Source organism: Hippopotamus amphibius, chromosome X, assembly GCF_030028045.1.
Source record: "Hippopotamus amphibius kiboko isolate mHipAmp2 chromosome X, mHipAmp2.hap2, whole genome shotgun sequence".
Lineage (NCBI taxonomy): Eukaryota > Metazoa > Chordata > Mammalia > Artiodactyla > Hippopotamidae > Hippopotamus > Hippopotamus amphibius.
Window position 1 is genome coordinate 61,701,852 of NC_080203.1, and position 17,784 is coordinate 61,719,635.

General features: G+C 35.1%; 1 long non-coding RNA gene across 1 annotated transcript in view; it reads left to right on the top strand.

The window, feature by feature from the left end:
- Window positions 1–17,784, top strand: part of LOC130842508 (uncharacterized) — a 245,974-nt gene that overhangs the window by 147,419 nt on the left and 80,771 nt on the right. Inside the window, exon 2 of the long non-coding RNA XR_009050457.1 lies at window positions 12,097–12,144. This is a non-coding gene — a long non-coding RNA (uncharacterized LOC130842508). The remainder of the gene's footprint in view (window positions 1–12,096; window positions 12,145–17,784) is intronic.

Genomic DNA, 17,784 nt, shown 5'->3' on the forward strand with positions numbered 1-17,784 from the left:
CCCAGGATCATCTTTGCTATCATTACTCTAAATCTCTAAATTCTTTTTCAGGTAGGTTTCCTACCTCTTCTTCATTCAATTGCTCTTGTGGGTTTTTATCTTGTTCCTTCATCTGAAACATATTTCTTTGCCATCTCACTTTGTATAACTTTCTGTTTTTGAGGGCTCCTTTCTGCTGGATGCAGGATTGTAGCTCCTCTTGCTTCTGCTGTCTGCCCTCTGGTGGGTGAGGTTGGTCCTGAGGCTTGTAGGGGCTTCCTAGTGGGAGGGACAGGTGCCTGCTATCTGGTGAGTGGAGCTGGGTTGTGTCCCTCTGGTGGGCAGGGCCATGTCTAGGAGTGGCCCTCCTAGAGGTGACTGTGAGCTTAGTATGGCTTTAGGCACCCTGTCTGCTGATGGGTAGCTCTGTATTCTTATCCTGCTGGTTGTATGGCCTGAGGCATTCCAGCACTAGAGCCTTGTAGGCTGTTGGTTAGGGCCAGGTCTTGATGCCAAAATGGCAATCTCTGTGAGAGCTCACACTGATCAATCTTCTCTGGGGCCTCTGCCACCAGTGTGCTTGCCCCCCCCACTCCCCCACTGAAATAAGCCACAGCTGATGCACACCTCCCCAGGAGCCCCTCCCAAGACTTGTAGATAGGTCCAGCCCCAGCTCCTATGGAATTACTGCTTTGTTCTGGGTCCCAGTGTATGTGAAACCTTGTGTGCACCCTCCAGGAATAGAGTCTCTATTTCCCCCAGTTCAGTAGAGTTCCTGCTCTCAAGTCCTGCTGGCCTTCAAAGGCAAATGCTTTGGGGATTTCTCCTCCTGGTGCCAGATGCTCAGGCTGGGGAGCATGCCATGGGGCTTAGAACTCTCACTCTTGTGGGAGAACCTCTGCAATGCAGTTATTTTCCAGTGTTTGTGTTGCCCACCCAGTGGGTATGGGATTTCATTATGTCATGAAAGTGTCCCTCTTACCATCTTGTTATGGCTTATTCTTTGTCTTTGAATGTAAAATATATTTCTTGGTATGTTCCAGTCTTTTTTATTGATGGTTGTTCAGCAGTTAGTTGTGATTTTGGTGTTTTCACAACAAGAGTGGAGCTCAAGTCCTACTCTGCCCTATTTCCAGAATCAAGGGGCTGCTTTTAATTTGGATGCTTGCTGCCTCTTTCCTCAGTGTATGCTGGGTTTTATCCCCTTGATATGGTGTGCTAGTACAGCAGCCCTTGCACACTCCTGGGACAGTGCAGGTAGGGCCTGGAGCCTGCTCAAGTGTCTTCTATGGGTGGCTCCTCTCCACACCCTCCTGGGACAGTGGGGGCAGGGCCCACTGCCTGCTTATGGGTCTTGTAGTGGTGGCCAGTGCCCACCTCTGGAGTTCACGATGGCGGCAGTGATTCTTGCCCACCCCTGGAGCTCCTGTAGGTGGTGTCCTGTTGCCTGTGAATGCAGGCAACACTGGTCCTCTCCATGGGTCAGACCCCTGAAGCCTAACTTCAGCACTCAGCCCCACCCATGCCAACAGATTAAGTGTCTCAGGCTTGGGAACACAGGGTGGAGGTGCCGACATTCTTTGCACGTTACTCTCCATTTTCCTTCCACAAACCAGTTGCTGTGTTCTCCTCCTAGGCTCCAAAGTTCCCCCTCCGTCCAGTTTGATCTCCCTACCTATGAGGAGACTTCCGCAGGTGCAGGAACCTTTCCTCCTTCACAGCTCCCTCCCCAGGGTGCAGGTCCTGTTCTGATTCCTTCTTTTTCTTTTTCCTATTGTCCTACCCCAGTTATGTGGTGGTTTTGTTGTCTTTTTGGAAGTTTGAGGTCTTCTGTCGTCATTCAGTAGCTGTTCTGTGTGAATTGTTCCACTTGAATATGTATTTTTAATATTTTTGTGGGAGAAGGTGAGCTCCACATCCTACTCCTCTGCCATCTTGATCCCTCTCCCTATCATAAGGTATTGAATATAGCTCTCTGTGCTATACAGTAGGACCTTGTTTTTTTTTTTTTTTATTTTTTTAGGGGGGGTACACCAAGTTCAATCATCTGTTTTTATACACATATCCCCGTATTCCCTCCCTCCCTCGACTCTCCCCCCCACCCTCCCAGGACCTTGTTTTTTATCTATTCTATATACAAAAGCTTACATCCACTAACCCCAACCTCCCTCTCGATCCCTCCCCCAACCCCCTCCCCCTTGGCAACCACCAGTCTGTTCTCTATGTCTGTGATTCTGTTTCTGTTTCATAGATAGGTTCATTTGTGTCATAATTTCAATTTCACATAAAGTAGAGTTCTTAGCTAGCCCTAAGGCGCTCAAAACTTTTGTTACAAATAACATTAAGTAAATATCTGTCAATACTTACAGTAACAAAAAAAATTTGCAAGTTGGCAGGACATAAATTGAGCAATATTTTCAATAACAAACTTCTAAAACATTCGTAATATAAGAAGATGATATATCATATTTTACTGAGAAAATAGAAAAAAAATCATGCAAAACGTCCTTAACTTCTCATCACTCAAAATGTCAACTCAGCTATCTGTGTTCTTACTCTCTGCCTTCTCTTGTGTACTAGGGAAGTTTTCCTTGTTAATTAATAAATTTTCCTTATTAATTAATAAAAGTAATTAATTGATTAATTGGACCATTTAATTGGACCATTACCTTCAGCATACAAACATGCTATAGTTTGTACCTTTCATTTTAAGAAAAATATCCTTCCTTTAACTGTGTGATACTGAACCATTTTATTTGAAAAGAGCAAATGCAATTGTCTTCATTTATAGCATTGAATTCCTACTATATGCCAGGTACTGTGCTAAGCTAAAGTATCCCTTTGTGATTTTTTTTCTATTTTGTTTCTTCTCATTTCAACTGGATTTCACTTTTTGGTGTAGTATTAGATATTCACCCACATATTATCACAGTGGTAAAAACTGAAAGACTCTTGGGAGGCTTCTCAAGACCAGGTATATATAGTTACAAATAATTTCTTTGATAAGGATAGGAATGCTAATTGATCCTTTGTGCTTTCTTTCCCCCTATGTTTTCTTCTAGTAGTTTTATAGTTTCAGTTCTGTTTTTCAGTCTTTAATCCATTTTGAGTTGATTTTTATGTATGGTATAAGGTAGGGGTCCTATATCATTTTCTTTGCATGTAGATATGCAGTTCTCTAGCACCATTTGTTGAAGAGACTATCATTTTCCCATTGTGTGTTCTTGGCACCCTTACCAATTTCAGTTGACCCTATATGGGAGGGTTTACTTCTGGGCTCTCCAATTCTGCTCCATCGGTCTATATGTTTGTCTTTATGACAGTACCGTACTTTTTATTTTATTTATTTTTTTACTTGAACATATTATAAGGATGCATGTTATTTTTCCCACTGTATGTATTCCCTCCAAATGTATACTTTTTTCCTCCAGTTTTATTGAGATATAATTAACATATAGCACTGTAAGTTTAATGTGTATAGCATAATGTTTTGATTTATATCATTAAATGATTATCACAGTAAGTTTAATGAATATGCATAATCTCATATACATACAAAATGAAAAATAGAAAAATTTTTTTCATTGTGATAAGAACTCAGGATTTACTCTCTTAACAACTTTTATATATGACATACAACGGTGTTAATTATTTTATAATGTTGTACATTACATCCTTAGTACTTATAACTGGAAGTTTGTACCTTTTGACTTGTCTTCAGCCTACTCCCCCTATCGCCACATCCCATGTCTGGCAACTACAAATCTGATTTCTTTTTCTATGAGTTTGTTTTGTTTTTTAAATATAATTGACCTACATTACACTTCATTGTATAATGTATAACTATGTATATGTTATAGGATAATGTTATACTATGTATAACATTGTTTAATGTATAGGGTAATATAAATAATAGTCATATGTTAGTTCCTATTACACAACATAGTGATTTGCTATTTCGATACATTTCAAAATGATCACCATGATAGGTCTAGTTACAATATGTCACCATACAAAGATATTACATAGTTATTGACTATATTTCCCATGCTGTATATTTCATACCCATGACATTTATTTTGCCACTGGAAGTTTGTACCTCTTAATCTTCCTCAAATATTTCTTTCCCTCTCCCCTCTGGCAACCCCTGTTTGTTCTCTGTATCTGTAACTCCGTTTCTATTTTGTTAATGTTTTTTCATTTGTTTTCTTTTTTATATTCCCCATGTAAGTGCAGTCATACAGTATTTGTCTTTCACTGTTTTCCCTGCATTTCTATACAGTAACAGTGAACTACCAGAAAGAGAAATTAAGGAAACAATCCCATTCATAATCATATTAAAAAGTACCATACTTTTAAGTTACTTTATTTTTGTAATATATTTTGAAATCAAGAAAATGTGATGCCACCTGCTTTATTTTTCCTTCTGAAGACCACATCGTCTATTCTGGGTCTTTTGTGGTCTCATATGAATTTTAGCATTGATTTTTAAATTTCTGTGAAAAATACCAGTGGGATTTTGATGGAGATAGTATTGAATCACTTTGGGGAGTATGGACATTTTAACAATATGAAGTCTTTCAATCCATGAACACAGGATGTCTTTCCATTTATTTGTGTCTCCTTACATTGCAGGGGAGGCTGAAGCTGTACTTCTATGGAAAAAATCTGGCCTTTGAGGTGACACAAATCTTACTCAAATCCCAGCTCTAATAACTACTACTATTTGTCAGAGCTTAGGCAATTACTCTCCTCTTAGCCTCAATTCTCTTGTAAAATGAGAATCATAATAACTAAAAAGGATTTTGAGGAGTACATTGAGATAATACATGCAAAATGCAAGCAAAGTAGTATAGTGTTTGGCATACAGTAGGCACTAGATAAATGGCAAATATTATCATAGCTCAACAGATGTTTTCATTGCCATTTATCTCTATATAAACACTTGCTACTCAAAGTATGTTCCACAGACCAGCAGCATCCACCTGGGGACTTGTTTGTAATGCAGTATCTCAGGTCCCATTAAGGACTACTGAATCAGAGGCTGCATTTTATGTAAAATGTTTCATATGCATATTAAACTTTGATAAGCACTAGTCTAAACCATCTCAGATTATAAAAGAGGTTTATGTTTGTATGTTTATCTTTTACCTCTTTTTAAAATTTTTTTTTCCATTTTGCTTATTTCTTCCTCCCATTCTGGAAATGTAAATGCTTAGGACAATATTATTGGGCAAAAATGTTCATTTTGGTGAAGAACCATTCACCAAGACTGTGAAGAAACTTGAACCAATGGAATGAAATTGGATGGAAAATGCATGAATTGAGTGTAAATTAGCTGCCTGCCCCTATTAAAATATACCTCCTTTATTGCATAGAATATTTTTCTTACTCTTGAAAGAGTTAAACTGGAACATTGCCTTGGGAAGTCTCTCAAGACCGAGTATAAATAACTACAGAAGATTTATTTGATAAGGGTAGAAATGCTAATGTGGTTTCTTTTAAAGTGAAACTTTCCAGAGTAGGTTGAAAATATAATTCTAGGGAAATAGAAGAGTAGCACCTAGTGTATGGATCAAAGAAGGTTCTACTCTGCTGCTTTATTATTTTTTTTCCTAAATTTGCTATAGACTCTTGATTAGGGATCATTCATGTAATTGCTAGCATCAGCAAAATTCTTCTATATAGTATATTTTACAAATGACATGTCACCTCTCAAAGTTCTGATTAGCCAATGTTGAAACTTATGTTAAAATGAGTGTATGTACTTATCAGTGCAGTTCTTTTTAATGCAAGATCTGCATTGCTTATCAAGGAATAAAAGGAAAGTTGAAGGACTTTGACATACAATATTTTCAAATAACATATATTGAGCTAATGAATGTATGTTTTTATTATCTTTAACATTAATGTATTTCACTATGTTGGAGAAAATATCTTTAGCATAATCCTCCCTACCTGTACAGTTGGTAGAGAATAAACTGCCTAGATATATAATGCTTTGATGGTTTTGATTCAACCTTTGCCTTTAAATTCTAAAGGTTTTGTTTGTTTGTTTGTCCGAAAACATATATCCTCTGATTCATGCATGCAAAGAAAAAATGAAATATTCAATTAAGAAGCTGTCACTAGCTTCTTCTTGATGTTATTCTGTGTTAGCATACCATTTTGAAGTCCAACACTGAATAGAGTAGCATGATGAATAAGTTGCTTGATTAACTCCCTTTATTCCTTGATGATCATCAGAAGATCATCCTGGCTTATCTGTGGAGTCTTGAACCTTGGCTGTCTATTCTAGCTAATAGATAATATATTGTGAAGTTATGGAATTATTTAGGGATTTATGTAGCCTTCAAAGTGGATCTGCAGGTATGGGCTATTTAGAATCTAAATTATCACAGATTGACCTAAACTAATCAGATACTATATTATTCATTGTCAGGCCTGGAATTAACTTGCACTGAGCCAGGCCAGAAAAACCACTACAACATAGCATTTCAAATACTTAATACAAGGCATGCACTATGGATTGTTTCTTTTTTACATCTCTTCTTTTCTTTACCCCACCATTGCATTGATCACATAAAGAATTTTGTATGAACTATAAAATTAAAATTGTACTGACTTTAATTGATAATGGGATAGCAAATAGGTATCTAATGAAAAGACTACTTAAATAACAATTATGTCATATTTTCTAATTGTAGTCCTATCTGTAGATGGCATAAGGAAGTATAATTATACCTGAGCATTATCCAATAGGATATTTACTTGTATTACTTAAATGAATTGCCTTGTCACTAATTTAATCATACATTATTTTGGAAGTGCTATGCCTGCTGTCTCCTAAGTAAAAATAAAGACAAGAGTGGCCCTTATAATCAAATTTAATTTCCAATATGGTATACTGAAGAGAAGATAAATTTAATTTTCATCTAAAAAAACATTAGAATTGTTACAATTTTACTTCTTCCATTGATTTCAAATAAAGAGAATGAAAATGAAAATGAAAACATTTTCTTTACCTTTAAGGGAGCAAGAATGGAGACCTTTTTTTTTATGAAGTAGAGATCCATAAATGAAAATAAATGCAAACCATACAACAGATGTTTGTTATGCTAAGCAGACAGGAAATTATGTTTACTCAGTGTAGTGTTTCCAACCTTGACATACAGTCATTATCTGGTATGCTGACTTGATGAGTAAGAAGAGTGGTTCTGCTTGCTTTTGTGAAATGATCATTAATTCTGTCCCAACAAAAGATGTGAGGAATTATCTCATTTCCTGTGAGAAGCTGAGTTGGAAATCAATTTCTAATATTCTTTGGAAAAGTAGAATGAAGGATCATTGGATATACTAGATCCTCTGTAAAAGTGTAACATGAAAAAATGTTGGTAAAATCAAATAGTGATTTTAGGTTAAAATTTGAACAAACTTCATCTTTGAAAAATCTGTTTTGAACTATGGTCCTCTATTTTATTACAAGTTCACAACTTTAGACCCTTAGCCTGAGAATCTTGTCATTTGGCTGTCATTTTCACTGTCAATTTCCATATATTTCAGTTGTTAAGAGATATGGGCATGTAATGTTTTGTACTTTTGTCAAAGTCATATAAATTTTGAAATGTTTTTTCACAGCCCTAACAATGTTCTTGATGTCTATGAGATACAAAGTCTTTATTGGTATAATTATTTATTGTAAACAGATGTCTCTCCAATACTCTGTAATGGTCTATGTGGGAAAAGAATCTTAAAAAAAGTGGCTATATGTATATGTATAACTGATTCACTTTGCTGTACACCTGAAACTAACAAACACACATTGTAAATCAACTATACTCCAATAAAAATTAAAATAAATAAATAAATAGATAAATGTATGTTTCTCAAAGGGTATAGTCTGAAGAAAAAATATGTGCACACAAAGCATCTATACTCAGAAGTACACTATGAAATCAGGGAAAAATTCAAAATTGTAAAATGCTTTCTTTTTTCAAAATTTCTGAACACAGATGGATAACAAATATTAATTTGAATCATCTTTTCCCCAATAACTAGCATTTCATGTCTAAATGTTTCAGGGTTTTGCATAGATATAAATTGAACCATTTATTCCTTCTTTTTAAATCTATCTTGATACCTGCTAGAAGAAAAATGCTTACTATGTTGTTAAATATCTTAATATCCCTAGTTATGCCATATTAAAGTATCTGAAGAAGTAAAAGGGGTTGTTTAATATTTACAAAAGAAAAACAGTGATTTTTTTAAAAAACAAAAAGTTCTCTCCTTTCTTTCATTTTAAAATGATTTTCTGATATTTTACTCCATCTGCATTTTATTGTTCATCTGCAGGGTGTTTAGTAGGTTACTATGGTCAATAACATCACAGGCTCATAAATATAGGAGTGAATTTTAATGTCTGATGAATTTATACATATTTTCAAGCTTCAGTGAAAGCTGTGGACATTCTGTTTAGGGTGTCAATTGAGCCAAGATTTGTTTAATCCAACTAGAAAAATCAGAAGAGAAATATTTTCTTATATAAAAATCTGTATTATGGAATCTAATTCTTATCTAAAATTTCAGACAGAGGGGCTCAAAATTGCAGGCTCTGTGATGATATGTTTGTTGAAGAATGCACTTTTATAGCTAACTGGAGGAAAAAAATGAATAAAAGTTATTAAAGTGAATTTGATAGTCGATATAAAAAATGCTGGGACAATAACTGGAAAATTGAATCCTTACCAGCCTTCACTGTAAAGAGAGTAAAATTTGGCATGCATGAAATGAGATGCTACTTTATGCATAATTTATTACTCAAAGTGCATCTGTTTCAGTCCATTTAATTTCACTTCATTGATGCCCCGGCTTTCTCCTTTTCACTCATCCTACTCCTGAAGCCACAGGCCTGCTCACTTCTCTTTGCTTTATCCCTCCTCTCTCCCTTCAGTTACCTGCATTCAGAGTCCACTATTACCCTCACTTTTTGTAAAGTTAAAAAAGTTTGATTTCTGATCATATTCATTTTGTAGCAAAAGATAAAAAGAAGAAAGTTAATTACATGTCATCGAACTTCAGAGATAACCATTGTTAATATTTTTTGTGTTTTCTTCTAGTCATTTTTGATAAACCTATATTTACAAATTTGAGATCATACTGTGTATATAGTTTCAAGTCCTTATGGTTTCATTCCACGTCATAAACATTTTCCATCTCATAGTTCTAAAAAGTTCATTTTAATTGCTGCAAAATATTCTGTTGTATTAATGCATTCAAATTTGTTTCACCAGTCACCAACTTATATAGTTTCCTTTCTTGTGCTATTGAAAATAACATTGTAGTGAACAGCAGTGAACATAATTTTTTGTACATATCTGATTGTTTACTTAGAAATGGATTCTTCAAAGGAGATTGCTAGGTAAACCTTTTTCTTTTTTTAAGGCTCTTGATATTTTACTTGATTACTCTCTAGAAAAGAAGTACCGATTTACACCCTCTTCAGCAAAATTGAGGCTTCCATTATCTTTTTGATGAAAGTAATTTAGTTCATGCTGTTGGGCTGAATTAAATACATTTCAAGCTAATATTAATGCTAGATTTAAGGAATTATATGAAATGCCATTCTTTCTTAACCTTACACATGAGCAGATCAATACTCCTGCTCTAGCTTTCAGAAGGAAACAATAAAACTGTGGTACTGTGAAGGAGAGTAATCTCTCTTGGATGCATTTCATGTTTTTGCTTATTATCAAAGTCTTTGACCTCATTTGACAGTAACTAGCTGTTTATCCCCATTCTTTAATATGTAGCTCAGATTTTGCCTTTTTAATCTAGTCTGTTTACTAATGCTTGACCTTTTATAGTATGGTCACAGCATTTAATTATAGTAATTTAGTATGTCTTTTGCTTTTATGTTTACATCTCCCATCAAGATTAGAAATCACTGCAGATCAGGCAGCATATTTATATTTTTTATGTTGTGCTGAATAAAAAAGGAAAACTTGAAATATTAATTAAGGTAAATCTCAAGCAGGCTAAAGACAGGTTCAAAGTAAGAAAAGTAGAAATGTATGGATAGTATATGCCAGTTTCCAAAATGTTCCAGGTATGTTGATAAATGTTTTCTCTGAAAAGAGGGTTATGTAGCCATATATATAAATATCTTTATTGAGTGACTTTTCCTAACCTTTAGTATGATAATGTTTTGTGACTTTCCAAGACTATTACTATGGTTTGAAAATATCCTTTAAATTATTTGACCACAAAAATTTGAGTGTAGAATATTTATTTATAACTTGAAAGATATTCATGTTTTGTGGATCATTGCTTGGGAAATGCTAGAGCTTACTCTTTCCTATAAAATAACCATGACTATTGATCACTTGTAGTCTTTATCCTTACTGGTTTTTCATTTAATGCTGAAATAATTGAAAGGTATTCTGTGCTAATTTCTACTTTCTTATTTCATCACAGATTTAGATATAAAGAAATTGGATGCTTTATGTTTTTAAAGATATGAGGAAATTCTATTACCTTATCTCAGCAAAATTGGGAGGGAAGCCCAGATTGGGCACCTAAGAGTAAATTCTAACAAGCATTATTAGCTCATGTATGATACATGTCAGATAAGCCATGTAATTTTATGTCTGTCCAACTGCTCCTTTTTCAGTAACATTTCATGGATATGTCTAGATTACATAACTTGTGTGAGATTTTAAAGTGAAAATATATACTAATGGAGGCAATTGTCTCAGGGTACATAAAGTTTCTTCAGTACCAGAATTTCACACCCTTTAAGTCTCTGAAGCATAGGGGCAGTGGGGCTCTGGATGAGGTCCCCTTCAGAGCACACATTTCCAGATTCCATCGAATCTCTCTGTACTTTTTGATTAGGTGACATTTTCAGGTCTTTTTCATCATGCAGTATAATAATAATAATAACAGCTAAAATAAATTGAATTCTTAATATTTGCCAGAACTATTTTAATCATTTGCACATACTAATTCATTTAGTCCTCAAAAGAAATTTAAAAAATTGACACAACTATTATCCCCATGTAATGGAAATGGAACTGATACACAAAGAGGCTATTTGACTGAGATTAAACAGCTAGTTAACTGGCAAATCTGGGATCCCAATGCAGTCAGTTTGAATACAGAATCTATGCATTTAATAACTAGGGCTATAGTATCAGTCAATTTTATAGGCAATTGATGACTATCATCCTTTTGACTTTTGAATGATGTTTGGCACACTCAATAAATAGTGATCATAGCTTTTATATTGAAAAGTTAATTTTATCTACATTTGATGAATACATGTTCGACTATTCAAGGAAAAATGACCAAAGTAAAGTCTTATTTTCAAGTTTCTTATGCCCTAATATGTTGCTTTAAAGAAATACCATAGCTCTCTATTATTAAGTTGAATACTAAAGTAGTGTGACACTCCAAGATGGAAACTGTTTAAAAACCCTCTATTGACACACTTTTAACCAGTGCATTGCCTATTTCCATTATGGAGGACTGTATAGAGGTACTAGAATCAGTCTCTGACTGGGGAAACATTTAGGTTCACCTTCCTCTGAGTCAAGCTCTCAGGATGGAGACTCATTGCATTGTTTGAGAAACTCCTGAGAACAGAGTTCACGCTCACTTCAAAATTTAAGTAGGAAACTACGATCCAAAGCTGTGTATCATAAATAAAGTATGTAAGCACATGTATTTTAGAGACAGACTGTCTGGGGTTAAATCTGTTTCCAGTACTTATCTGTGGCTCAATTTCTTCATCTGAAACACATGTAATAATAATAGTACCTGTCTCACAGGGCTATTGAGAGGATTAAATGAATTAACCTATGGAAAGTGTTAGTAGAGCGCCTGGTTCATAGTAAGACTTTGTAAATATTAACTATTATTATATGGCATGACAAGGATCCACTAATGAATTTTACTTTGTTTTTTATATCCAAAAGTAGAAACAGGAGATGTAATAGTAGCTTTGACTTGCTTTATTTATTTCCCTCTAGATTCTGGTTCTTGTACCCAAATGGGTAAATAAGCACACCTCCCCTCACCACCACCAATTCCCTTCACATCACCTTTTTTTTCTTTCAGAAAAATCACTGGTTGAGACTCTAAGGAAGAGAGCTCCAAAGTAGAAAGGTAAATCCTGGGACATACAGAACAATCTCAAAACACAGTGCCACCCAGGGGTGATTTTCTTGTGAGCCCTTAGCTTGAAGCACATTTTGTAAAAAATATTTATTTGTTTTTGATGATGTTACTCTACTGCAATTACAGTAAAACCTCACCATAGGACATATACAAAATTCAGCCACTAACAATGGAGGTTTTGTTGTTATGACCTTAATAAATGACTACCTGAGAAGGTAGCCCAGGGTCTTGTTGCACTATCCAAATCTGTCCTGATTATGCTTAAAATTTGGTGCCACTTGATGGTGGTTGTCTACTCTGTAATTTTTCAACTTTAATGAGATATAATTGATATATAACATTGTGCATGTTTAAGGTATACAAGGTATACAATGTGATGGTTTCACACATGTATATATTATGAAATGATTACCATAACAAGATTAATTAACACATCAATCACCTCATATAATGAACTTTTATGGTGAGAACATGTAAGATTTACTCTCCTGGCAACTTTCAATTGTATAATACAATATGTTTATCTATAGTCAATATGCTGTACATTAACTTTCTATAACATTTATTTTATGTATGGAAATGTGGACCAATATATCCATGTTCCCCACTCCCCAGCCCCTGGCGATGACCATTCTACTCCCTGTTTCTATGAGTTTGGCTTTTTTATATTCCACATATAAGTGAGATTATACAGTACTTGAGTTTTTCTATCTGGCTTATTTCATTTAGCATAATGCCCTCAGGTTTCATCCATGTTATTACAAATGGCAGGATTTATTCCTTTTTTATGCCTGAATAATATTTCATTGTGTATGTGTGTGTGTGTGTGTGTGTGTGTGTATGTATGTATGTATGTGTATATGTGTGTGTGTGTGTGTGTGTGTGTTCCACAGTTTTTATCCATTAACATGCCTTGGCTATTGTGAATAATGCAGTGAACATAGAGGTGCAGATATTGCTTTGACATATTAATTTTAATTATTTTGTGTACATATACAAGCAGTGAATTGCTAGATCATGTGTAATTCTATTTTTATTTTTATTTATTTATTTGTATTTTTAAATCCCAAACTCCGAATCCATTCCACCACCACCCCTCCTGCCCCCTGGCCATGAGCAACCACAAGGTTGTTCTTTTTTTTTTTTTTTTTTTTAAACTCTTTATTGGAATATAATTGCTTCACACTCTCGTACCAGCTTATGAGGTACACCAAAGTGAATCAGCTGTATTTATACACATATCCCCATACCCCCTTCCTCCTGTGATTCCCCCCCACTCTCCCTGTCTCAGCCCTCCAAGGCATCACCCATTATCGAGTTGATCTCCCTTTGTTATACAGCAACTTCCCACTAGCTATTTTACAGTTGGTAGTATATATATGTCTATGCTACTCTCTCACTTCGGCTCAGCTTCCCCTTCAACCCCCTCAACCCTGTGTCCTCAAGTCTGTTCTCTACATCTGCATCTTTATTCTTGCCCTGTCACTGGGTTCATCAGTACCATTTTTTTAGATTCCATATATATGAGTGAGCATACAGTATTTGCTTTTGCCTTTCTGGCTTACTTTGCACTGTATGACAGTCTCTAGGTCCATCCACCTCAATAAAAATAATTCCATTTCATTCCTTTTTATGGTTGAGTAATATCCCATTGTATATATGTGCAAATTCTTTATCCTTTAATCTGGTGATGGGTATATAGGTTGCTTCCAAGTCCTGAGTATTGTAAATAGTGCTGCAATGAACATTGTGGTACATGTTTCTTTTGGGATTATGGATTTCTCAGGGTATATGCCCAGGAGTGGGATTGCTGGGCTGTATGGTAGTTCTATTTTTGGTTTTTAAGGAACCTCCAAACTGTTTTCCATAGTGGCTGTACCAACTTACATTCCCACCAACAGTGCAGGAGGGTTCCCTTTTCTCTGCACCCTCTGCAGCATTTATTGTTTCTAGGATTTTGATGATGGCCATTCTGACTGGTGTGAGGCGATACCTCATTGTGGCTTTGACTTGTATTTCTCTAATGATTAGTGATGTTGAGGATATTTTCATGTGTTTGTTAGCCATCTGTATGTCTTCTTTGGAGAAATGTCTATTTACGTCTTCTGCCCATTTGTGGATTGGGTTATTTGCTTTTTTGGTATTAAGCTGCATGAGCTGCTTGTATATTTTCAAGATTAATTTTTTGTCTGTTGCTTCATTGGCAAATATTTTCTCCTATTCTCAGGGTTGTCTTCTTCTATTGTTTATGGTTTCTTTCGCTGTGCAAAAGCTTTGAAGTTTCATTAGGTCCCATCTGTTTATTCTTGATTTTATTTCCATGATTCTAGGAGGTGGCTTAAAAAGGATCTTGCTTTGATGTATGTCATAGAGTGTTCTCCTATGTTTTCCTCTAGGAGTTTGATAGTGTCTGGCCTTACATGTAGGCCTTTAAACCATTTTGAGTTTACTTTTGTGTATGGTGTTAGGAAGTGTTCTAATTTCATTCTTTTACATGTTGCTGTCCAATTTTCCCAACACCACTTACTAAAAAGTTTGTCATTATTCCATTGTATATTCTTGCCTCCTTTGTCAAAGATAAGGTGCCCATATGTGTGTTGGTTTATCTTTGGGCTCTCTATTCTTTTCCATTGATGTGTATTTGTTTTTGTGCCAGTACCATACTGTCTTGATCACTATGGCCTTGTAGTATAGTTTGAAGTCAGGAAGCCTGATTCCACCAGCTCCATCTTTCCTTCTCAATATTGCTTTGCCTATGCAGGGTCTTTTGCATTTCCATACAAATTGTAAAATTTCTTGCTCTAGTTCTGTGAAAAATGCCATTGGTAATTTGATAGGGATTGCACTGAATCTGTAAATTGCTTTCGGTAGGATAGTCATTTTCACAATGTTGATTCTTCCAATCCAAGAACATGGTATGTCCCTCCATCTGTTTGTATCGTCTTTGATTTCTTTCATCAGTGTCTTATAGTTTTCTGCACACAGGTCTTTTGCCTCCTTAGGCAGGTTTATTCCTAGGTATTTTATTCTTTTTATTGCATTGGTAAATGGGAGTGTTTCCTTAATTTCCCTTTCTGCTCTTTCGTTGTTCATGTATAGGAATGCAAGAGATTTCTATGTATTAATTTTGTTTCCTGTTACTTTACTAAATTCATCAATTAGTGCTAGCAGTTTTCTGGTAGCATCTTCAGGGTTTTCTTTGCATAATATCATGTCATCTGCAAAGAGTGCTAATTTTACTTCTTTTCCAATTTGGAACCTTTTATTTCATTTGCTTCTCTGCTGTGGCTAAAACTTCCAAAACTATGTTGAATAATAGTGATGAAAGTGGGAACCCTTGTTTTGTTCCTGTTCTTAGAGGGAATTCTTTCAGTTTTTCATGATTTAGAATGATGTTGACTGTTGGTTTGTCATATGTGGCTTTTATTATGTTGAGTTAACTTCCTTCTATGCCCACTTTCTGGTGAGTTTTCCTCATAAAGCGATGTTGAATTTTGTCAGAAGATTTTTCTGCATCTATTGAGATGATCATGTGGTTTTTATCCTTCAATTTGTTGATATGATGTATCACATTGATTGAATTGTGTGTATTAAAGAATCCTTGCATTCCAGGGTTAAACCCCCCTTGATCATGGTGTATGATCTTTTTAATGTGCTCTTGCATTCTGTTGGATAGTATTTTGTTGAGGATTTTTGCATCTATATTCATTAATGATATTGGCCTCTAATTGTCTTTTTTTGTGGCATCTTTGCCTGGCTTTGGTGTCAGGAAGGTGATGGCCTCATAGAATGAGTTTGGGAGTTTTCCTCCTTCTGCTATATTTTGGAAGAGTTTGAGAAGGATAGGTGTTAGCTCTTCTCTAAATGTTTGGTAGAAATCGCCTGTGAAGCCATCTGGCCCTGGGCTTTTGTTTGTTGGGAGATTTTTAACCACAGTCTCAATTTCAGTACCTGTGATTGGTCTGTTCATATTTCCAATTTCTTCCTGGTTCAGTCTTGGAAGATTATACTTTTCTAAGAATTTCTCCATTTCTTCCAGGGTATCCAATTTATTGGCATATAGTTGCTTGTAGTAGTCTGTCATGATCTTTTGTATTCCTTAGGTGTTGGTTGTTACTTCTCCTTTTTCATTTCTAATTCTGTTGATTTGCATCTTCTCCCCTTTTTTTTACTGATGAGTCTGGTTAATGGCTTATCAATTTTGTTTATCTTCTCAAAGAACCAGCTTTTAGTTTCATTGACCTTTGCTATTGTTTCCTTCATTTCTTTTTTGTTTATTTGTGATCTTTATGATTTCTTTCCTTCTGCTCACCTTGGGTTTTTTTTTGTTCTTCTTTCTCTAATTATTTTAGGTGTAAGGTTAGGTTTTTTATTCAAAAATTTTCTTGTTTCTTGAGGTAGGACAGTATTGCTATAAAATTCCCTCTTAGAACTGCTTTTGCTGCATCCCATAGGTTTTGGGTTATTGTGTTTTCATTGTCTTTTGTTTCTAGGTATTTTTTTCTAGGTATTTTTTTATTTCTTCTTTGATTTCTTTAGTGATTTCTTGGTTGTTTAATAACCTACTGTTTAGTGTCCATGTGTTTGGATATTTACTTTTTTTTCCTGTAATTGATATCTAGTCTCATAGTGTTGTAGTCATAGAAAATGCTTGATATGATTTCAATTTTCTTGAATTTGCCGAGGCTTGATTTGTGGCCCAAGATGTGATCTCTCCTGGAAAATATTCCATGTGAACTTGAGAAGAGATTGTATTCTGTAGTTTTTGGATGGAAGGTCCTATAAATATCAATTAAATCAAGATTGTCTAATGTGTCATTTAAATCTTGTGTGTCCTTATTTATTTTCTCTTTGGATGATATGTCCATTGGTGTAAGTGGGATGTTAAAGTCTCTTATTATTATTGTGTTACTGTCGATTTCCCCTTTTATGCTTGTTAGCATTTGCCTTATATATTGAGGTGCTCCTATGTTGGGTGCATAGATATTTATAATTGTTACATCTTGTTCTTGGATTGATCCCTTGATCATTATGTAGTGTCCTTCCTTGTCTCTGATAATAGTCTTTACTTAAAAATCTAATTTGCCTGATATGAGTATTGCTACTCCAGCTTTCTTTTGCCTTCCATTTGCATGGAATATCTTTTTCCATCCCCTTACTTTCAGTCTGTATGTGTCCCTAGGTCTGATGTCGGTTTCTTGTAGACAGCATATATATGGGACTTGTTTATGTAACCATTCAATCCGTCTGTGTTTTTTTTGTTGGAGCATTTAGTCCATTTACGTTAAGGTATTTATTGGCATGTATGTTCCTATTACCATTTTCTTAATTGTTTTGGGTTTGTTTTTGTAGGTCTTTTCCTTCTCTTGTGTTTCCTACTTAGAAAAGTTTCTTTATCAGTTGTTGTAAGGGTGGTTTTGTGGTGCTGAATTCTCTTCACTTTTGCTTGTTTGTAAAGCTTTTCATTTCTCCGTTGAATCTGAATGAGATTCTTGCTGGTAAGATTATTCTTGGCTGTAGGTTTTTCTCTTTCAAGACCTTAAATATATCCTGCCACTCCCTTCTGGCCTACAGAGTTTCTGCAGAAAGATCAGCTGTTATCCTTATGAATTTTCACTTTTATGTTAT